Source organism: Mobula hypostoma, chromosome X2 (assembly GCF_963921235.1).
Source record: "Mobula hypostoma chromosome X2, sMobHyp1.1, whole genome shotgun sequence".
NCBI lineage: Eukaryota > Metazoa > Chordata > Chondrichthyes > Myliobatiformes > Myliobatidae > Mobula > Mobula hypostoma.
Genome location: NC_086129.1, coordinates 39,377,942 through 39,402,004, shown reverse-complemented (window position 1 = coordinate 39,402,004; position 24,063 = coordinate 39,377,942). Strand labels below are relative to the sequence as shown.

The 24,063-nt window shown below is 39.1% G+C and overlaps 1 long non-coding RNA gene across 3 annotated transcripts in view; it reads right to left on the bottom strand.

The window, feature by feature from the left end:
- LOC134340742 (uncharacterized) overlaps positions 1 to 8,069 on the bottom strand; it is a 162,219-nt gene extending 154,150 nt beyond the window's left edge. For all 3 annotated transcript variants that reach the window (XR_010016620.1, XR_010016621.1, XR_010016622.1), the window contains exon 1: positions 7,610 to 8,069. This is a non-coding gene — a long non-coding RNA (uncharacterized LOC134340742). The remainder of the gene's footprint in view (positions 1 to 7,609) is intronic.
- Between the last annotated feature and the right edge of the window lie 15,994 nt (positions 8,070 to 24,063).

Here is a 24,063-nt window from a genome sequence, read left to right as displayed (position 1 = left end):
ACAATTCAATACATGATAATAGAGAGAAAAATAAACTGAATGATAGCAAGTAAATATATAAATATAACAGTAAGTAGTGAGGTAGTGTTAACATTCAGAAATCATTTGGTAGTGGGGACGAAGCTGTTCCTGAATCATTGAATGTGTGCCTTTAGGCTCCTGTACCTCCTTCCTGATGGTAGCAATGAGAACAAGGCATGACCTGGGCGATGGGGTCCTTCTTGAGGCATGGCTCCTTGAAGATGAGTGGTGAGTGTGTGGAATGGGCTGCCGGCGACGGTGGTGGAGGTGGATACGATAGAGTCTTTTAAGAGACTCCTGGATAGGTGCATGGAGCTCAGAAAAATAGAGGGCTATGGGTAACCTGAGGTAATTTCTAAAGTACATGGTCAGCACGCCATTGTGGGCTGAAGGGCCTGCATTGTGCGGTAGGCTTTCTATGTTTCTAAGGTGTCCTGGATGCTGGGAAGGCTAATGCCCATGATGGAGCTGACTGAGTACACAACTTTCTGCAGCTTCTTCTGATCCTGTGCAGTGCCCCCTCCCCCAATACCAGACAGTGATGTAGTCAGTTAGAATGTTCTCCACTGTACATCTGTACAAATTTGTAAGTGTCTTGGGTGATGGGAGTCCTTAATGATGAATGCCGCCTTTCTGAGGCACCTTAGAAATAAACCCTAGATATAGCCATAGAAACTCTTCCCTCTTCTAAACTCTGGAATACAGAGCTGCATTTTATTCTACCTCTCATCAGAGCAGCACTTCGATCCCAGGAAATACAAAAGAGCAGTTTGTAAAATCATTAAAACTGTACAATGCCTTCCCAACGTTAGGTGTGAAAATGGTGAAGGACTCCCCCATCGTTCTGTGTATCACAGTGAAACAAAGCAGGACTGACTTGAATGTACCCACACACACTTCAGGTGACTGAGATTATGTTTAAAAATTGCGTGTATATTATGCTTTAAATGTAGAAAACTATTTCAAGTGCTTCAGGAAAAAAGGTCACCTATTTGTAAAAGGTGGCATTATAATGGTCAAAGAGATTGGGTGAAATACATTGTCTTAAAGGAGAAAAAGTGAAGCATTGGAAGCATGTGAGGAGGGATCTCTGAAGTGTAAGGGGTAAATGGATGAGGCCAGGAGGTCAACAGTGAAGCAATGTACATTTGAGTGAACTAGGCCAGATTTAGAGTGGAGCAGTAACGCTAAGGAAGGATTTGAACCTGAAAATAAGAATTTTAAGGTTACCTACAGTGTGATCAGCACTTTAATGCTAAACAAATCTATAATGTCACTCTTAGACAAGATGCACTAAAGCATTTAACATCAGCCGAGCACTTTAACACATCCTTTCTTCACAAAAATGCAAGCGATCCTGTTTTGCAAAACCTTAACTTCCAGTTTCCATTGTGCAGTCCTGATGCTTTTTCCTCTTTTTGTCTGCTCTATGTTACAAACATTCCCATTTAATGCTTCATTAGCATTCCTCCTGTGAATCGTACCTCACTCTTAAGTCTCAACCTTGATCGTCCTTTTGGGGGAAAAGAAAGACAAGACAAATCCACATTTGCACATCTATAAATACAAAATCAATAAGGCTCAGACACTTTCCACTTGAAGGATGCACTTGAAAGTCTTCTTTTATTTCTTCTCTTCAGAATAAGCCCCACACGTCTGCATTTCTGTTACTCGAGAAGGGTTTAACTGCACTCACTAAATCCTTTTATATGAACATCAAATTGAGATTATTGGATCCTATAAGCAAGTCTGGGTAATGCAATATATATTTAATCCACAGATCATAAAAGATGGGACACTAGACTCTTTAAAATGTCAGAAGTCCATATGTAGGAAGAAGTGTGTTGCAACTCACAGTCCTCAGTATGACAAATTAAGATAGTACATTATGGCCCAATAAAATCAAGGCTCACAAGGAAGAAATCATTGATTTATCCCTCCTTGGAGGTTTCACAAGCTCCAGTGAAATACTGCATCAACTTCTGCTCTTATTTGACTTTTAAACTAACCTATTTATTGTTAAATGTTACAGAATCATGTCATTTTAAGAGAGAACTGAGAGATAAAAAGTGCAAGAGAAGGGGCTCATTTTAGATCCTCTTGAAAACCACCAGTACAAGAAACAAAAACATTAGATGCCCTAAACCCATAAAGCTTTATTTAATGCCGAATGTATTTTTTTGTCTCTGCTTTAGTTTTATCCCTTTCTGTCCTGAATATATTGATGCCTGCACAATGTGGTTCAATAGTACTAGATCTTCCTTACCCAGACGTCACATCTTATACAGCATTCTGCCGCATGTGTACAGGAGTTTTGCTAAAATTTGAAAAGCAACCAAGTGCATTTATGAAACACATGTAGTGTAATAGGGGAGCAACAATGCCTTCATCATTATCTACGCCCCTTCTGTCTATCTAGGGCCAGTGGTAAGACAGGTAACAGATCTAGCTTCCTGTGAGTTGGGGATGACAAAGCATCTGGTCCAGGGAGTGGAGATGAAGGAGCGTTAAGTGCTAGATCTCTCTGGCTCCAAGAGTGGAGCAGGCAGCAAGCTCGATCCAGGTCCCTCAGCAGTTTTTGTGGAAAAAAAATCAACTCCACTTAGCTTTGCTCAGCTGTGCTAGCCAGGTACATTTAAGAATAGCTGCCCCCTGCACACTTAACCAAGTAGCCAGACTTCATATCATCCTAGACTCTTTTGAGACTGTCACACTCAAGGCTAACATTTCGTGAAAAAGTGTAATTATCGTGGAGAAACAATATCAGGGCAGCTGGAATCCATCAATGCTGGCTGGTTATTGTTGGACACTTAAGGAAGAAGCCTCAAACACTGAGTACCAATGAAAACCATCAACAGAACATTTTTAGTTAAGCTTAGTTGAACTATTGCAAAGTGTTAGCACTGCTATGTGATTGAATGCATTATATTCAATAAAAGTTAATTTCTTGTTTCTCCAAATTCTTATGTGATACAAGTAGTCTGAAATTATATTTGTGGTCAGCTTCAAGTGGTCTATCATAACCAAAAGAAAATTCTGAGGAAGCAACACTTTCGAAAAATATTGCTGTCTGATGTAGCACGCTGTCACTGTCCTGATGTCGAAAATACACAGCTTATTTTCTCCAAAACAGCAGCAAGGTAGATGACAAATTAAACTGTGTTCCACAGTAATGTTCATTGAGGGGTAAGCATTTTAAGCTTCCACTTAAGCCCAGTTTCCCGAATCCTGTTCCCTATAATCGATGTTGTGATAGCAATTCTATGTAAAATAACCAGCAACAATCGAACTCCCACCTCTTGCAAAGTTGCAAGGCACAATGTCCAAAGTCATGCTAAATAAAACAATTCCCCACTGTATAATGTTCAATCATGCAAGCTTTCAGCCAGGAGATGTATTTACTCAGAAAAGACCAATACTAAACAAGTATGTTCAGGTGATTAATATAACATTGAACATGCCATTGAACTTCCTTAGATACGATTTGAAAATAATACATTAAAGTATGTACTTGGACTTGTCCTCTTGAATATTCTCTCAAAAATCAAAATGAGCAGAGTCAAAATCTGAATTTTAAAATAGATTCCTTTTTTCTTAAGAAGCATCTAACCTATTTTGCTTCTGGCCCAGCAACTCATCAAGTTTTAAATTATTCTTGCTTTCAAATACATCCAAATATGGCTCCAACTCTCACCCATCCCAGACTAGAACCATTCAAACACCAACCCTGCCTCCACATCCTACCTTCAATTCTGGTCTCCTGCTGCAACACTGGTTACTTGAACTTCAGCTGATAAAGACACTGAGTCTGTAATTCTCTCCTTCACTTTATCAATCCTCATCCCTTAAGTGCTTCTCTGACCAAGCTTTTGGCTTCCTATCTTAACAACTCCTTCTTCTCCAATTATTGGTTAAGTCAGCAGAAGAATTTATAAATCCTTCATATCCTGTTACACTGTCTGCTCTAATGCTAGTATTAACAACCAACTTTTACACAACTGTTTCCTCTACTTTTCAAGTAGAGCAAGTCAGCCTTCATGGCCTTGAATTGTCACCGGAAGCTTACAATTAATGGTACGCTTTTGAAGTGAAATTGCTGTTGTAATAAACACAGCAGCTCGGAGTGTATGGCAAAAACCCAAAAGGAGCAATGTGAAAATAACCTAATAACCTGTTTTACAAAAAACATAGAAACATAGAAAACTACAGCACATTACAGGCCCTTCAGCCTACAATGTTTTGCCGACCACGTAACCTACTCTAGAAACTGCCTAGAATTTCCCTAGCGCATAGCCTCTATATTTCTAAGCTGCATGTAGCTATCCAAGAGTCTCTTAAAAGACCCTATTGTATCCACCTTTACTACCTTCTCTGGCAGTGCATTCGACGCACTCACCACTCTTTGTGTGGAAAAACTTACCTCTGACATCCCCCTTGCACCTACTTCCAAGCACCTTAGAACTATGCTTTCCCGCATCATCCATTTTAGCCCTGGGAAAAAGCCTCTGGCTATCCGCATGATCAATGCCTTTTATCATCTTATACACCTCTATCAAGCCACCTCTCATTCTCCGTTGCTCTGATGAGAAAAGGCCGAGTTCACTCAACCTATTCTCATAAGGCATGCTCTCCAATCCAGGCAGCATCCTCGTTTTGATTGGGACTCAAATTGTCGAGGACATGGGGAGAGAACTCCATTGTTTTTCAACAAAATTACGTTGTGGAATATTTTATGTCTGCACCTGAAGAGCATAACAGGCTTTGGTTTATCATCTCATTTGAACTTGAGGATGCTATACTCTAAAGAGTCCTGCACTCAAGTGTCAGCCTAGATTTTCACAAGTGAGACAGCTTAGAACCTTATGACTCAATTGTACTAGATGGACAAACCAACAATGAGACAAAGGGAATGATACTAGGACAAAAGGTCATTACTTAATTAAAACAGGCAGGTTTTAAGCAAAATGTTATGAAAGGAGAAAGATGTGGAAAGAAGTTTAAAGAATGGAGTACATTAAAATTATCTAAGTAGGTGCCAAAGTATCAGCAGCTGACATCAGTGAAACTTCTTTTTAGGAGCAAAACTGCTTTTGGAGTTATAAAACCTGTTACAATTAGGACCATTTGAACCAAACCAAGAACATTACTGGACTCACTGTGACCCATGTCCTATTGTCATGGCTGGTTGATTTTGCGTTAGCAATTTTATTTTTATTTATTGACATACAGCGTGGTATAGGCCCTTCTGGCCCTTTGAGCCGTGCCATCCAGTAATCCGCCCAATTTAACCCTAGCCCAATCATGGGACAATTTACACTGACCAACTAACCTACCAACCGGTACGTCTTTGCAATGTGGGAAGGGTTTCTTACCCAGAGGAAGTCCACGCGGTCACGAATAAGCTCCTTACAAGCAGTGGCAGGAATTGAACTTGGGTTGCCGGTACTATAAAACGTTGTGCTAACTATTACGTTACCATGCCACAATGTCAGAAAATTTGTAATTATTCATATACAATATGATTAAACTGAAGTTGAATTAGGTCAGAGTGTTAGTCCATTAGAGTTGTTCACCTGCACTTCAAATCTGCAAAGTGTTCCTGGACCCCTTGTTCCAGGGTGAAAGGTGCTTTCACGTGCAAGTTTTTTTATGGTATAAAGAGGATGAGAAGAGGATGAGAAGAGCATCAGCAGACCCTCTCAGATTCTTTGACGTGATTCTGAATTTGGTAATCTGTATAAATAAAGAGAAAATTGTTCACCCAAGGTGTGTTGCTCCTTTCTTTGTAGCTACTGTACTTCTCAGGAGCAAAGAAACCAGATCTGAAGTCAACAGCTGTTTTCCAAATTGACGAACTTGGAATTAATTAGTTCACAAAATTAAGTAGGCAATAGCCAACAGCATATCAGTGGTGAGAACAGTGGCGAATGCTTGTTTTTCAAACTGGAGAAAACATCCAGTGCTGTTCACTGGAATCTTTGCTGTATTTTAAGTACGTTTGCACATGTTAGTGACCTGGACTTGGGTACACGGGTTGCAATTTGAAAGAAGGCAGGTGACAGGACTTAGATGTATGGAAAAGAATGCAATGGATTGAAACAGATTTCAGAAAAGCCTGGCAGTAAAATAGGCAGATGAAATTTAACACAAGGAAGTGTGAAATGAAACATTTTGTAAGGAACATACCAAAATGCTTTACCAAAGTGCACTGTGACCTATTACTGTCATGGCGAGTTGGCCATGGATTGGTGATAAGACAGAACATCTATATTATTGTTAGATCTAAACTAAGTAAATTACGTCATGTTATTTGAGTAGTTTTATAAAGTTGGGACATTTCATGGTTGATTTAAATTATGCAAGTCAAGTTTAATCAATTGATAGAAGCCAGCAACGAGGAAGGAAGCACCAGCAGACACAATTGCATTTACTCTTTAAACTGAGCCTATGGCAGATCAGCTCCTCGATTTGGTTTAAGCCCAGGTAATACATTACTGGTACACAGTGAGGGAAAAAAAAATGTGATCTTGTTCCCATTAGAATTGATTAACAAATTGACATTGATGGGGAGGATGAAAAAATTGCTTTTGGGGACTCACTCTCCCAATTTGATTTGGTGACCCTGTGAGGTAGTCTAAGGAGGTTTTGTTCAATCCTGACTACAAGGATTAAAGAAAATAAACCAGGCAATTAGTGTAGAAGTTAAACTTTTACAATGATGCCTGAAAGGTTAGCAGAATATTTGTCCAGGTTAGTGTTTTCTGTAAGGGATATTCACATGCCAAACATTTTTCAAGGATAAAGGAGTATATTTTCCACTCATTGATTAGATTTACATTTTATTAATTACACATATTCAAAGAAAAATAATCACACTAGAAAATGCTGATACAACTACTTATAGTCAAAGTTGATCAGGCAGTTTCAATGCACTAGTAACCGAAGTTTCCCGCTTTGAAAGTAGAAGAAAAGTACACATTCAAATGTATTTCACTCCGCTCGTCAGCATGTGGACACCCCATTTAATTATATAGTGAGTGTATGGATCCCTTAACACTTAGATCTAGCCGATTCCCAAGTCAATCCAAAACCTAATTTGCCAGTATGAGATCTCATCGCACCAGGTCATTTCCAACAGATCAGTACAGAATGAGAGATTTAATTCATTTTGGAACCACAGGAAAAATTAATGATGAAGTTCTAAACGAAAACATAATATTTAAACAAGTGCCCACATAGTAGCTCTATTCTTTATGACTTTAATTGATCTGCTATATTGAATTTTTTCAAAACCTTTGTCAGTAATTAGGAAAAAAAACTCGACAGCAATCTTCCACCAAAAGGACAGTACTTCACGGATAGCCCAAAAGTACAGGCAGTTTTAATTACTGGTACTCCTAAATTTTCAGTTCATATTCAATCCAGTTAGGTAAAGACTATTAAAATGAAGCTTCCTTGACAAGCATGCATTGTCCGGCACACACTGTTAATTCACTTGCACATTTAAAAGCAGAACCCGTCAAAGGCAACTTCTGAATGTGCTGCCTGTGCAAAAGGAAACAAATAGCATATGTAAATAACTACATACCTTTGGCCGGGAGAAAATTCTTTGAGATGCAAGTTATGCTGCTTCTGGTCGAAGTTCTGTGCGTTTTGAATCAGTCAGATCAGGCTAAGTCAGTGTGTATGAATCTCTCTCTCTTCAACCCCGTGCCCCATCCTCACTCACAGAGGGACATTTTAAACTGAATGTTCAGGACTGTGCGCGTCCTCTGCACGTTGTCGTTTATATATCACTTCCCTTTATTCATGGGCGCTCACAGCTTGTGATATATAGACTTTTTTTTAACCCCTTTTTGGTACGTGTGCAAACACACACACACACACACACACACACACACACACACACACACAAACACATATAATTGATTTGAAGTCGAAAACAAATAGCGCCTTATTAATAAATTTCTTGCCTTTTTTTTTAAGAGGAGGGGGTGGAGAGGCAGGATAAGAAAGTCCAACTTCCTCCATCAATTGGCCTACACTTATCGTCGGGAGTCATTGTCACCAGTGGTCAGGGACATGAAACACACCCTTTGAAAGGAGTTGATGTGATCCCAAATCAATGCCTGCCCAGCAAGTTCGAGGTGTAGGCGGTTCCGCGGTACTGTCAAACCCGCTCAATCATTTCCAACAGCAAAAAAATCGAAGAAATGATCCCTCAGCCCTTTCTTTTTGAGAAAATGTCCCACTTCGTTTGTCCTTCCTAATCGAAAACTGCTTTCTTCCGTGAATGAATGCAACGATCTATTATTCCGCTGAGTCTGTACATTAGGCGATGATTTAAGCGTCTGATATTGAATACAGAAATAGGGGTTTCGGAACACGCAAGGCAGTCCCAGAAATCTGCCATCCCAATTTCGTAGACCTAGAGTATTGCTCAAAGCGTCGGAAAGAAGGGGGGAAAACTCGTCTTATTTGACTGAGACCCCTCTCCGGGGAATCAATCGCCAATAATTAGAGATCAATCAGAAATAACTGAAAAGCCAGAAGGACAAGGGGAGCATTATTACATTGCAAAGATTCACTGTTTTTCAATAATTACTCATCCCTTCATCTCACGCCGCATCATTCACCTGAAACAAAATTAACTTAAGGCAAATTGAAGCGGGTCCAGAATCGACACACAGACAGACAAACACACAAGCAGGGCGGCAAATGGAGAAATATTGCTAATTAAGGAGCCGATCGCTCCCTTTCTTAGATATAGGTCCAATATAACATGAATTAATATAACACAATAAATAATAATATAATTATAATACATAATATAATACAATGTTAATACGGGTCCAAACTATTTAACATCTACCACCGATTCAGCCGAAGGTGGGAATGATAATTTTGATGGAAAAATAAGGTAACCATTTTGTTTTCGTTTTACAATAGACTTAACTGCAACTTTCCTTCTTTAGTATATAGAACATTCGAAATGACAGATTTACAGATAATGAAGAATTTTTGAAGAGATGTCCACACAAGAAATGCGACTGGCAATTGATGCATCAAAAGATCCCACACATAGAAATCTGTAGCAACCAAATAGTCTGCTGATGCGGGATAAATATTGGCTCGCACGTCAGATAGAATTCCTCTGCTCTCTACTAAACAATGCTACCCACTGGAAAGGACGGGCAGGTTGAGATTATTGGGCTTGTTCCCGTTTACTGATGTTAGCGATTTCAAAGGAAACCTCGGCATTAAGTTATTACAATATCAGTTAATCCCAGACATCAGTGAAAGCGCCGTCAAATATGGGAGTTCAGGACTTAATGACAGATCTGACTACTGGAATCGTCTTGCTCAGATTCCCAGAATGGCCTTGGTAAAGTCGCCCAACAAACCTTGACGGTGATGGCAAGGCTTTGAATAAGGAAATGAAGGGGAAGGCAAGTTATTTTAAAAATAATATTTCACATTAAGTTATCTTAATATTTCATAAACTTTTTGGACATTTGGGTTAATGTTTTAGTTTTAAGTCTTTCTTATAAGTTTTAAATGAGTTAATTATTTATTTCATGTTTAATATGGTCCTTAGATGGTCAGCTTATAAAGCTGGATTGTATCTTGGATAGTTGTCAAAATAATTCAGAGAAGTAGGGGTCCTTATAGCACTGCTGGGGGGGGGGGTGGTGGTAGACAGATGTTTTATGTCAGCAAGAATGACCCTCTGCTTCAGGACTATGAAAATACAGAATGGGAGCACCGGACCAGCAAGAACTGGACAACATGTTATGCAAATCTGTACCAAATTCCCCCAGTATTGCACTGGGAGCACTGTATAATATGTTATTATAGTAGACGTGAACCCACAATCTTCAGATTCAAAAGCTGGAAGCTCATCAAGTAAAACATGGGTGACTCTGAGGAATGAGGTACACATGGGTGGTGCACTCTTCATAAAGTTGGAAAGGAAGCCACCGTGGTAGAATTGTCAAAAAAGGTTCTCTCAATTCCTTTCAAAATCTTAAGGTAATCTTTTATATTTCAGGAACGTAAACGTGGTGTGAATGACCAATCTTTATAATCTAACCTTTGGAGTCATTGTAATACATCAATATATCTGCAAGGCAATCCTTCAAAGGCAACCTATCCTTCCTAAGTTCCAGAGCTCATAATTGTCCATACATTTCTCCAAAGGCATTTATGTCTTGGCAGAAAAGCCTCATGCCTTTTATAATATTTGGTTGCTAGTTATTAAGGTTAATGTTATGCTAGCAATTATAATCATTTTGTAGCTGCTTATTTAAATGTAATGATATAATAAATATGCTGGAAAACTAGAATAAAACAGAAAATGCTGGAGATACTCAACAATGTGGATGGCAGCTGTGAGAGAGAAGCAGAGCTAACTTTTCAGGTCAACGATCTTTCATGTTCTGAAATATTAACTCTCTTTCTCCACAGGTGAATATCACAGGATCTTCAGTTCTGTTATGAATCTTTTCTGCAACTGGTTAGATTACACCTGGCCTCAAAAGTATAGCCTCAAAATAGTTCAAACTTACCCCACCAAAAAAAGATAATTTTAATCTTTTTTACTTTATCAGCAATAAAACACATCATCTAAGCTGTTTTCAGTACTTTATTCCCCTTATACTTTTTAAACTTTCCAAGAGGTCACAACACCAACACACACAGGTCTGCCTTGCTCCATGTAGTTCCTACTAATGGTACACATTATTCGAGTCTGTTCATGAAACCTTGCTGTCTACTTCACTCAGAGAAGGAAAAAGCTCTCTCAGAATGAAGCTAGGTCTCTTAGAACTAAAATGACAAACATTGCATTGTGTTAAATTAAACGGAAACATACCTGATAAGAAGAACATGATTTTAATGTACCAAACCAATTGGTAGAAATTACAATTTGCAATTGCTCAGTGGATATATCCAATGCTAAAATTGAAGTTGCAAGTATAATTTGTATGTAGTCATGAGAGTGGTGTGTGTGTGTGTGTGTAAAATTCAGAACCATTCCAGAATCAGGCTCAGTTCGCCAAGAGTTTAAATATTCATCGTGATTTATGATGAGCATTTGCAATTTTCCTTCTGCGGGGTGTTGTCTATTTACAGAACACCATGCTGAAGGGAATCTGAATGTCTGAAGCACTCAGAGGTCATGGCCATTGAGGGTGTGATTGTCTGAAACAGATTTTAGACCAATTAAGTTTGTCTTTGTCTCCTGACAAGCTGGAGCAGTTATGTATAGCTTGTTTAGGAAGGTTAACCAATTACAAATCATTTTAATAAGCAGTGATAGCATTAATTAGAATGAGCAGGAGAGGTAAAATTGTATAGGATTCCATAAAAATATTCAGGAATTTGCACTTTTATCCTCAGTGCATTTGTAGAACATTACTTGTGATAGATAAAGGCTGAGACAGTACCACATGTACTTAAGTGTAAGACTTTGCAAAATACTACTTACTTGAAGTTAAGCAATGTTAATCTTCTTATATTTCAGTTTTACAACTGTACAGAACATCAGAAAAGGCCACCATATATTGCCAAGGATGTCTGAATATGCGCTAGTACCAATCACTCATTCTTTGACGCATTCTATATATCTGTCTTGCTTTTTTTCTAATTTCTTGCATGGATGAGAATTACATTTTGGAAAGTGATACAATGGTTCTTGGCTTTAACTCTTTAAACACTGATTTTAGTTGCCTCTATCTTCACTGAATTCTTTTCCACCCAGTTTGATTTCATTAACACAAGAGATTCTGCAGAAGCTGGAAATCCTGAGTAACACACACAAAATGCTGGAGGAACTCGCCTGATGAAGGGTGTTGGCCCAAAATGTTGGCTCTCTATTCCTCTCCATAGATGCTGCCTGACTTGCTGAGTTTCTTCACGCATTTTGTGTGTGTTATTTGATTTCATTATTTGTTGAGACCAACAGAGACTAAGTGCGTTTAGGCTTCAGTCAAAGGCTGTGGTTTCAATTGACCAATAGACAAAAATGAACACTAAATTTATTAGAAGACTGACCCCCTTGTGCCACTGATAATGTCCTAGATTAATACTATAATTCAGATCAGAAGTTAAAATAAAGCTGTTTCTTCCTCCTCAGCTGCATGCAAAATATACTTTGGCACTTTTTGAAACAGAGTAGAGAAGTTCGGAACTCCCCAGCTATTGTTTATTTCTCAAATAATATTACAATAAATTATTTGATTATTATCACGATGATGCTTGTTAGACCTAGACCCTGTTTCAGTTGAATTATTTGTTTCTTTTCTGACATAATCATGTCTACACATGAAATGTTACTTCACTGGGTTTAAAGTGGTTTGGTACTTTTCAGAGGTTATGAAAATAAAACAGTAATAATTTTTAAGTATGTAAAGAAAATCTGGGCTTTAATTTCCGGCAAAGAGTTTAATACCACAGGGAAATCTATCAAAAACTCTGTGACATTTCCTCTTGACCTCAAAGACAATCATGCATAAGATACCAATCTAATATTGTACAGCTTTAAACTAACATGTCCACAATTGTATTCTTGGCTTCAGAACAATATGGGGCCTATGGATTCACAGAGACATTTTGATGGTTCTGGTCCAAAGTTATCCTTCAATCTCATTCAAAGCTATGTTCTGAACAGTTGTCATCCTGGAGATAAAGTGACTATTAAGATTCCATTTCACAATTTGACTTTCGAGTAGATTTAGTGCATTTTTACTCTCCAGTCTCATTTAGCATTTCGTGCTCTCTAATTTTACTGTTATACTTTAAATATATTTGGAGATTAGTTTTGTAGCAACCGTGATCTTCAAATTTTCATGCTTCTGAGATGTAGATACCCCAAATAAGGTAGTATTTATCTGGGTTATGAAAACAGGCCATTCAGCCTTTCAGACCTATTCTGTCATTCACTCAGACAATATATTTTACAGAATCTATCATTATCAGTTTTGAAACTTTTAAATAACCCCTCACCTATTTCCAGCCTCAACAGTTTTATTTAGGAGACAGTATCAAATTTCTATTAACTTTTGTGTGAGTAAGTGCTTTCTGATCAGAGCAGTTAAAATTGTAAAGCAATGCTTCCTTGTTCTGTATTCCCTTATCTGCCACATCATAAGAACAGAAGAATAGATTGGCTCCTCAAGACGACCGCGTGATTCAATATTGTTGGTCTGATCTTGGCCTTATTTCTGTCGAGTTCGCAAATCATTTGATTCCCCTGTAGCCCAGAAATCTGTCTAATGAATCCTTTAATCATGTTAAACATGTTAATTAGATCACTCCTTAATCTATGATACTCAAGAGAATATGAATCTAGTCCATGCAAACCTTGCTCATTAATTAATTATTTTAGTTGACTGTGTCGTAAAATTGATTCACAAAGAGTAGAACATGGTTCACTTACAGGCCAGTAGAACATGGTTCACTTACAGGCCAGTAGAACATGGTTCATTTACAGGCCAGACCAAGCAGAAATGGCAGACAACTATCCACGTTGAACATTTTGAATCAGTTGACTATTCATCACAATCCAGCAGTTTTTGTGGTCATATTATTAGATTTCGATTAAAGACAAGCTTGTGCCTAAATTTTCCCCTTTAAACTCTGTCCAATTATTTTTTCAAAATCAATATTGAATTAGCTATTTTCACTTTTCAGCTAGTGCATTCAAGATCTTAAAGCACTGAAATAAAATAAAATGCCTATCGCCTGTAGTACTTTTATCAATAGCCTTAAATTCATGTTTTCTTGTTACCAGCTTTTCTGATATTGGGAAAAAAATCATCTTATTCACTTTGTCAAGATATTTCACAATATTGTTTGTTTTTAATCAAATCTCCTTTTACTTTTCTTGCTCTAACAGTCTCAAGTTCTCCATACAATTGAAACAGTTTATTCCTGGTGGTATATTAAAAAATCCTCTCTGTAGTTCTCCAAGATGCCCACAAGGAAATGAACGGCAGTGTATGGTGACATATATGTACTTTGATAATAAATTTACTTTGGCATTGAACTTGAAGATCTAGAGTTGCTTCCTAAAGTGAAAAAGCTGTGAGTAGTTGCTGAGGGAAAGATTCAAATCCACTTTATTTTCCATCTTTGTTGGAGTAGAGGATTATGCTATGTACCTGGTTAGACTTTGCATATTTGGATCAAGAGCATTTGACATTGATAATGTAAGATGCTGCAGGCCTGTTTCCCTTGTTTGGTTATGAGACAGGTGGCTTGAGGGCTGTGTAGCCTCGGTTGTAGTGAGGACCAGGCCTCAAGCTGTGGGCTTACCTCCTGCTACAGTCCAGGTGAGGAGACGCTGGAGGCAGTGCAGTATGGCGTCCATGCTCAGTTGGGGGCTGCCCTCCAGTGTTCGATTGTTGGAATGACAGGCTGGGTTGCTGGGAACTGTACCATCAATTTGTGGGGGATGTCGTTCAGAGTCTTGGAATATATATATTTGCTTTGGCATGACTATGTTTTTATTTGCTCACTATTATAAACGTGCTGCATATGTTTTTCACCTCGGCCCCAGAGGAATGCTGTTTCGTTTGGCTTTATACATGTATGGTTGAATGATAATTAAACTTGATTTGATTTGACCCTAACTGGCTTTCACCAGGCAGTGGAGCTCTTTTGGCCTTAGCAAATGATGGGGTCAAAAGTCTATTCTTTTAAATATCCAACAAACATAGGAATGAAAGGTAAGAAAATAGAGACAAATAAAGAAAATAGAGTGAATTAAAAAAGAGAAAGTTAAAGCGATGAAAAAATCCAACTTCCTGAAATATTATCATACAGAACTTAGTATTATCAGAAATGAGAATCAGGAGTTCAAATTATTCCAATTCTGGATCCAAAGCAGAAAGGATTTCAATTTATGTTCCTTTCTCGTTAGTCAAGACATATGGATTACTAGTCCAGTAACTTAATTTCTTGGCTGCCATTGCACTGTTTTGGTTGCATATCATACACAGATTTTTTTAATATTCCCTAAAACAGGTGTTTTCATGTATGTTTCAGCAGCAGGATAAACATTAGACGTCTAAATCACAAAGGGATAAACTATACTGATTGACAATTCCCTTGACAAGAGCCCTCCCTGCCCATTGAACTGGCTATTCATTGCTAAGTCCGTCTTCAATTCAGCTATTAATTTTGCACCACTTTATCTTTACTGGGACACAAGACCTTGTCAAGTAATCAAATGGTAGATACCAAAATCTGAAAGTTTAAACTTATCAGGAAACGCTAGACAGGCCAGTGTTTTTTTCTTTGAAAAGATAAAGGTTTAAGTGATAGATAATGACTGGGCTTGATAGGGCAGACATTATCTTTGTGAAGTGAGACAAAAATCAGTGGTCATAAATAGAAAGTACTAACTATTCAATTCAATAAGCAATTTAGGGGAAACCTTACACAGAGTGGTTAGAATCTGGTTGATACATTTAAAGAGATTCCGGAAGAGGAGGAAGGAATAAAAGGTTATGATAATAAAATTTGATGAAAAGAAATTGAGAGGGCTCATATGGTGTATATAAACATGAACATGACCTAGTCAAGCTGAATGCAAATTTCTATTCTGATATACTATGTAATTCTACACCACATATTCTAATCTACTAAATAGTGTTTTCCCAAATGAACAGCTTCCCCTCAAAACAGCCTGCAAAAAAAAAGTACATAAAAACTATATGTATAGTTGTGTGAGATCAACTGAGCCTCTTAATGTCTTTGTGCTTCCTCTAGACTCCATGGCTGTAACTGGATCTGGCTTCCTGTGAGACAGGAGCTTTCATTACACCAGAGTGGACCGGTATATCTCTTCTGACAATGCTTATTAAACTCCCCTCCTCCCACTCCCCTCCACTCGACCGTATGACATTGCCCCAGACACTAGCTGTCTGAGTACAGAAGGGCACTGCTCATTGTCTTGTTTCAATTCAAAAGTTGCATTCCAACAATCTGACAGACACAAACAGCATCCTTTTAATGCCGTTTGATTAGGTCCATTGATTTTCTCTGCTCAGGAAATCGAAGCTGCTGAGATGGGCGGCTGAAAAATGATTCCTTCCGTAAGATTTATGTATTTAATAATTTATAGCCCCTATCGAATGCTGGTTTGATTACATTATGTGCTGCTTGGAATAATTCTGGGGACAGAAAGTACTTACACAGCCCATTATACACTGAGAAAGGGCAGAACAATTTAAGGGTTTTCCTTAAGCAATCCATGTTTAAGATTTTACAATGATTCTAGCTTAATCACCACAAACTAGTTAAGCAAATCAGTTTCAGCATCAAGAGGTGGTTCTGCTTTGTCTTTTCACAAGTTGGAAAGTTTTGGTTTGTACCATTTCCTAAGGGCACATAGACAGCAAATAAATAACTCCCTCAATAGGTCAACATATAAGGGCAAGTCCCGTGCAGTATGCAGCCAACGACTAGCGGGTCAGCGCTGAGTTGATGTGTCACTAGATCATTATACTTGATGAAAACCATTTGCTGTGCACCAAGTCACCCTTCCCATTACACCCTACAAGTCTCCAATCTAATTGTTTCTTGAGGGATAATTGTTGGCTGTGCCACCAGGGGAATGTCCCCCACTCCTCTTAAAAGTAATGTGCATGTAATGATTTAATACCTCATCGGAAAGCAAACTCCTCTGACAATGCAGCACACCCTCAGAATTGAACTGGGTATACTAGATTGAACTTTTTACTCAAGTCTATGGGCAGCAAGGTAGCGTGGTGGTTAGCACAACGCTTTACAGTACAGATGACCCAGGTTCAATTTCTGTCACTGCCTGTAAGGAATTTGTACGTTCTCCCCGTGACCATGTGGGTTTCCTCCGGGTGCTCCAGTTTCCTCCCACAGTCCAAAGACGTAGTGGTTGGTAGGTTAATTAATTATTGTAAACTGTCCTGTGATTAGGCCAGGGTTAAATTGCGGGATTGCTGGGTGGCGCGGTTCGAAGGGCCGGAAGGGCCTTTTCTGTGCTGTATCTCAATAAATAGATAAATTAAAAATAACTATTCTGACTCATTTACTGAACTATGGCTGAAACTGTAATAATTGAGGGATTAGTACCACATTGGTGGATTACTTCTTGTGGTGCATTAATAAATGCAAGATATTAAAGAACGTTTGCTTTCAACTTTGTTGAAAGTTGAGTATATCACCCTCATATTCACTGATTAGAAAACACTGCACTGTGTGGTCATCTGTTAAGTGCTGCATTACAGCCTGGTATGGGAACACTCATGTCTTTGAGCGGAAAATCCTACAAAAGTTCGTGGATTTGGCCCAGTACATCACGGGTAAAGCCCACACAACCAATGAGCACTTATGAAAGTGCTGTTGTCGGAAAGCAGCATCCATCGTCAGAGATCCTCACCACCCAGGCCATGCTCTTTTCTCACTGCTGCCTTCGGGTAGAAGGTACAAATGCATCAGGACTCACGCCTTCAGGTTTGGGAACGGTTGCTGCCCCTCAACCATCAGGCTCTTGAACAAAAGAGGATAACTATACTCATCTATTGAGATCTTCCCAAGGCAAATGATCTCACTTTAAGGACTCTTTATCTTGTTATTTCATGCTCACATTATTTATTGCTGTTTGTTTGTATTTGCGTTCGCAGTTTATTGTCTTCTATGCTCTACTTGATCTTTCATTGATCCTGTTCACAGTTACCGTTCTATAGATTTGCTGAGTATGCCCACAGAAAAAAGAAACTCACGGTTGTATGTGGTGACATTTATGTACTATGATAATAAATTTACTTTGAACTTTGAAGTTAGCTGACATATCTGGAGTATGTTAGATATATTTCAGTGACATGATACAGTCTAGTCAATGTTTAGTGCCTGGACTACTTACTTGAGAGGGTAGATTCTAGAACATCTAACTGAACTCGATCTTTTTGTTTCCATTTTACTGACTGTAATGTTATTCTTGGGCACTGTTAAAATTAACACATTCACAAAATCAACGGCATAACACTGGAACTAAATATATTGGATCCTGGGGACAAGTTGTACAGGCTAGATTTGTATTCTGTCTTCTCAAGGGGAGTTACTGAAGAGTAGATGAATGCTAGGCTTGGCAGCAATATCTGCATCATTTAAAAAAGAAGAAAATATACTTTGAGCACTGATTATTTAAGGAGTAGTCTAACCGAGGTACTTAAAGTGATTATATTAGTTGATATCCGTATAGGATTGTATGTCTGTCTCCTTTGTTTAGAATGCTCTCAAGTTCCTCTTAATAAACACCCAAGATTCTGCAAATGCTGGAAATCTTAAGTAACCCACACAAAGTGCTGGAGGAACTAAGCAGGCCAGGCAGTATCTGTGGAACAAAATGCACAGACGATGTTTCAGGCTGGAACTCTGATGAAAGACCCTGATGAAGAGTCTTGACCTGAACTATCAACTGTTTATTCTGCGCCACAGATGCCGCCTGACCTACAGAGTTCCTTCAGCACTTTGTGTGTGTTAGCCGAGTTCCTCTTTGCCTTAGCTGCTTCCATACCTTTACAGGGTGGCAGCAAGGCCACGATCTGAGGATCATTGCAATTCCTTATTCTTGCATGTTCCCAGGTTTCATTGTTCCACTGTTCATGACCATGACTTTGGCAAGCCTTAAATTCTGAGCAGCACACACAAATTGCTTGAGATCTGTGGAAATGAATGGGTACTTTTTGGGCTAAGATCCTACATCAGGACTGTAAAGGAAGGGGAAGATGCCAGGATAAAAAGGTAGGAGGAGGGGAAAGCTGATAGTTGAAGCTAGGAGGGTGGGGGAGGGAGAGAATGAAGTAAGAAATTGGGAGGTGATAGGTAGAAAAGGCAAAAGGGCTGAAGAAGAAAGAGTCTGATAGGAGAGGAGAGTGGACCATGGGAGAAAGGGCAGGAGGAGAAGCTGCAGGGGGAGGTGATAGGCAGGTGAGGAGAAGAGGTGAGAGGCCAGAGTTGGGAATAGAAAAAGAGGGAAGGAGGAGGGAAAAAATTACCAGAAGGAGAAATCGATGTTCATGCCATCAGGTTGGAGGCTACCTAGATGGAATATAAGGTGTTGCTCCTCCACCATGATGGTGGCCTCATTGTGGCAGAAGAGGAGGCCATGGACTGTCATGCCAGAATGGGAATGGGGATTGGAATTAAAATGGTTGCCCATGGGAAATCCTGCATTCTGTAGATGGAGCAGAGGTGCTTGGCAAAGCAGTCTCCCAATTTACGATGGTTCTCACCAATGTAGAGGAAGCTGCTTTGGGATCACTGGATGCAATAGACAACCCCAACAGATTTGCAGGTGAAGTGTTGTCTCACGTGGAATGACTGCTTGGGGCCCTGAATGGAGCTTAGGGAGGAGGTGTGACACTTTTTCTGTTCACAGGGATACGTGCCAGGAGGGAGATGAATGGGGAAGGATGAATGGACAAGGGAATCACAGAGGGATTGATTCCTGCAGAAAGTGGAGAGTGAGGGGTGGGGTAGGTCCAAAGGTACAAGTTAGGAGCAGGATTAGGTCATTGCCCCTGGAGACTGCTCCTCTGTTTAATCAGATCACGGCTGATTTCACTGTAAACTCTACTCCACATTTCTATCTACCAACAGTAACCTTTCACCCCTAGTTTATCAAGAATCTATCTACTGCTGCCTGAAATGTATTCAAAGCCTCAACCTCCATCACCCTTTAATGAAGAGGTTTTCAAAGACCTCTCAGAGAGAACATTTCATCTCATCTCTTTCTTAAATGGACGCCACTATACTTTGAACCATCACCCCCCCACTGGCAGCTCTAGAATCTCCCACAAGAGTAAACATCCCCTTCACATAAGACCATAAGGTCATAAGATTTAGGAGCAGAATAAAGCCATTTGGACTGTTGAATCTGCTCTGCCATTTCATCATGGCTGATCCATTTCCATCTCACCCCCAATCTCCTGCCTTCTCCTCGTATCCCTTCATTCCCTGACTAATCAAGAACCTATCAAACTCTGCCTTAAATACACCCAATGATTTGGCCTCCACAGCTGCTTGTGGCAACAAATCCCACAGATTCAACACTCTCTGGCTAAAGAAATTCCTTTTTGCCTCCATTCTAGATGGACGCCCCTCTATTCTGAGGCTGTGTCCTCTGGTCTTAGACTCCCCCATCATAGGAAACACCCTCTCCAAATCCGCTCTATCGAGACCTTTCACCATTCGATAGGTTTCAATGAAATCCCCCCTCGTTCTTCAGAATTCCAGTGAGTACAGGCCTAGAGCCATCAATCGGTCCTCATATGGTAACCCTTTAAATCCCGGAATCATTCTCGTGAACCTTCTCTGAACCCTCTCCAATGTCAGCACATCCTTTCTTAGATAAGTCGCCCATAACAGCTCACAATACTCCAAGTGAGGCCTCACCAGTGCTTTATAAAGCCTGAACATTACATCCTTGCTTTTATATTCTAGTCCTCTCGAAATGAATGCTAACATTGCATTTGACTTCCTCACCACCAACTCAACCTGCAAATTAACCTTTAGGGAGTCCTGCATAAGGACTCACAAGTCCCTTTGCACCTTGGATTTTTGAATTTTCTCTCCATTTAGACAATAGTCTATGCTTTTGTTTCTTGTACCAAAGTGCACGACCATATACTTCCCGATGCAGTATTCCATCTGCAACTCCTTTGCCCATTCTTCAAATCTGTCTAAGTCCTTCTGAAGCCTCCCTCCCCACATCCACCCTGGATTTTATATTTTAACTAAGTTGCCTCTCACTCTTTTAAACTCCAGTGGATACAAACTTAGCCTGTTCAAACAGTTTGTATGAGACAAATATTCCAAATCCAGGTGTCAGTCTGGTAAATCTCCTTTGAATCAGAATTACTGCACATTTAGACGGAGATGTAACGTAAAGATTTTTACTCTTCATATATATGAAGGATGTAAGTAATAAAGTCAATTCAATTCAGAATCAGGTTTAGTATCACAGGAATATGTTGTGAAATTTGGCAGCAGTATAATTCAATACGTGATAATTCTGTAAATGTACTTTGAACTTTGGAACTCTGCATTTATTTATTTCTGTATTCTTCTGAAAATAAGCATATAATTGCAACCATCAGGTTTTGGAGTTTTTGCAGTGGACTTTTCCCTCCCCCAACCTCCATTTCCCACCCCACTCCTTTGTAAGGCTGGCCCCTATTCACTGTATCACTCAAGTACACCCAAAGCACTTCACATATAATGAATTCTGGAAATGCAGTCTTCGCTGTTATGTGGGAGGAGGCAACAGAATTTTTTTCCACACCGCAAATTTTTGCTGTATATCAGAAGATGCAAGTGAACTAATACTATGACCAAAATTTTAATCCTGATTTCTAAGCCCTGAGAGGTCAAATCTGGATAAAACTTCCAACTGCATTTCTGTGGGTCACAGGGTAACCAGTTCCTTGATTGGTGATGATTTGAATATAAATTTCATTTTTCTCAAAAACAAAAACTGCACAATCCTGTACACATTGATGTTCATATTGTTAACTGATCTTACAGCCGTAGTCTGGACACTTCAGTTTATAGAAAAGATTACAAATCTTTTTATTTTGCTGCTTGTAGAAGCCTAATGTGAACATGTTGTTCTAATATGAGTGCAAGTAACTGTTTACATAAGCCCAGCTAAATGGTGAGTACTTCAGGACTTAAGTGCATCATATACAGTATGATGACATCTCAGAGCATTATCGGTAGACTGCTAAAACAAAAACTGAAAATGAACAAAATACTTAACAAGTCAGCACACATCTCCGTTTTCCTTCCCCTAGATGTAGCCTGGTCTGCTGAGCATTTCTTGCATTTTCTGTTTTTGTTTTAGATTTTCAGCATCTGCAGTATTTTTTATTTGCACCAGTAGCATGCTGTGTTATTAGAGGTGTCGCTTGTTGGTTTAAATATGGTATTGGGTGCCCATCTGGTACTATTAAAGATCCTATGGAACAGCTCAATGGAAAACAGTTCTGTGTGCACTGCCATTTTCCCTCACAACATACAGTACTGTGCAAAAGTCTTAGGAACATATATATGTAGCTTGGGTGCCCAAGACTTTTGCATGACACTGTAGTAATTTTATGTATGTTTCATGTATTGTACCACAGCCACCAAAAAAACCCAACAAATTTCGTGACACATATGAGTGATGACAAACCTGATTCTGATATGGGTCTCTTTTGTCGACTGAGAGTGGGAAGGGGGCAGGGAGAGGGAAATCATGGTTGGGAAAAGGGAGAGGGGAGGAGTGTGAAGCACCAGAGAGACATTCTGTAATGATCAATAAACCAATTGTCTGGAATCAAATTACCTTGCCTGGAGCCTCATGACTGGATGTGCCCGCACTCACTCCAACCCCCGCCCCGGCACTCCTCTGCCACCTGTCCCAAACTCCTCCCCGGTGCTCTACCCTCACCATTCCCAACATCTTTTGCTCCCACCAGATTCACAAACTCACTCGCCGCTCCACAGTGACAAATATAGTACTGTGCAAACGTCTTAGGCACTCTAGATATATATATATATATATATATATACTCAAGACGTTTTCACAGTACTGTAGCTTCAAAGCCTTTTTGTATTGTTTTATTGGGAACTTGCTTACAAAATAGATGACATTGCTTATCTAAATAGCAGGTTACTTCACTTTATTGAAAGCAATCTTGCTTTCAATGTTTCTGAACAGTGATAATATAAACAAAAGACTCAATATTATTTCAAATATTCCAAAGAAAAATAACGTGATAACCTCATAGGATGGCTCTGGATAACATTCTACCCCTACCTTAGGATAAATCAAACTAGTTTTTAAAGCGTTCCAAAATTTCAGCCTGAAGTATCCAAGCAGAATGCACATCCTATTTATTGACCTCTTTTGTGTAAAGAACTTCTGGACACAATTCCTAACATTGCTTTTATCCGGCTTAAGATGGATGTATTTTGCAGTGTTCCATGTGTAGCTATCTCCTAGTGTTTATAACTTTATATATCCAGGTTATTATAAAAAGCAAATACTCCTAATAAGTAATGTGAACACTTCCAATACAGCGTGCTCTCTGAGAAAACAGGTTTTCCTAGAAATGGACAGTAGACAAAAATATTCTACATAACTAATACACTGCTAGATGAGTATGGGGCTGAGAAGATTTACTCCCAATTAATGAATTCTGAAAGGAATTTAGTGGAAATAGAAGCTTTACCACAGTTGATTGGTCTTCGTATTTAATGCTTGTGCACTTCCTCTCAGTTTTGAGCATTTTCCTCCTTGTCAATTCCTGATGATCTGTATATACCATGAGGTTCCAATCTTCACAATTTTCCATCAATAGTTTAGTTCAGCCTTTGCCTGGGATATAATGTGAGTCTACAGCCAGTACAATGTGCTGTCAATTACTTGAAGGATCATCGGTTCTAAAAACCTGTTCTGAGCTTTGCTAGTGACCTTGCTCTGTTAACCCTCATCTAAGAAAGCATTCTGTATTCTAATTTAGAAGTAGTTATGGTTATAATTACTAAAATATAAATTTCAAATCAGACTTGGTCAGTAATTACAAATGTAAAAACTCCTGGTAACACCTCTTATTGCAGGATTTATATCCGTGCTTATTTGATATGAGCAGTTTGTAAAAACTTCCACTTGATAAAAATACAACAAAGATGATGCCATTTCAGACAGGTTTCTCAAAGTTGGTAATATCAGCCATGGCTCAGTGGGTAAAGAATCAAGAAGTTGTGAGGTTAAGCCAGAACTCTGTGGTAACACCTCGCAATGCAATCAAAGGCAATGCTGCACTGTCTGAAATCATAGCGCATTAAATCTAGGTCTTATCTGTCCTCCTACAGGACTTTAAAGACGAGAACTGTTCTCTCTGGTGGCCTGGTCAACAATGTTGCCTCAACCAACTCAACCAAAAGCTGATTATCTCATCATGTATTACATTGTACTGCTGCCACAAAGTTAATAAACTTCACGACATATGC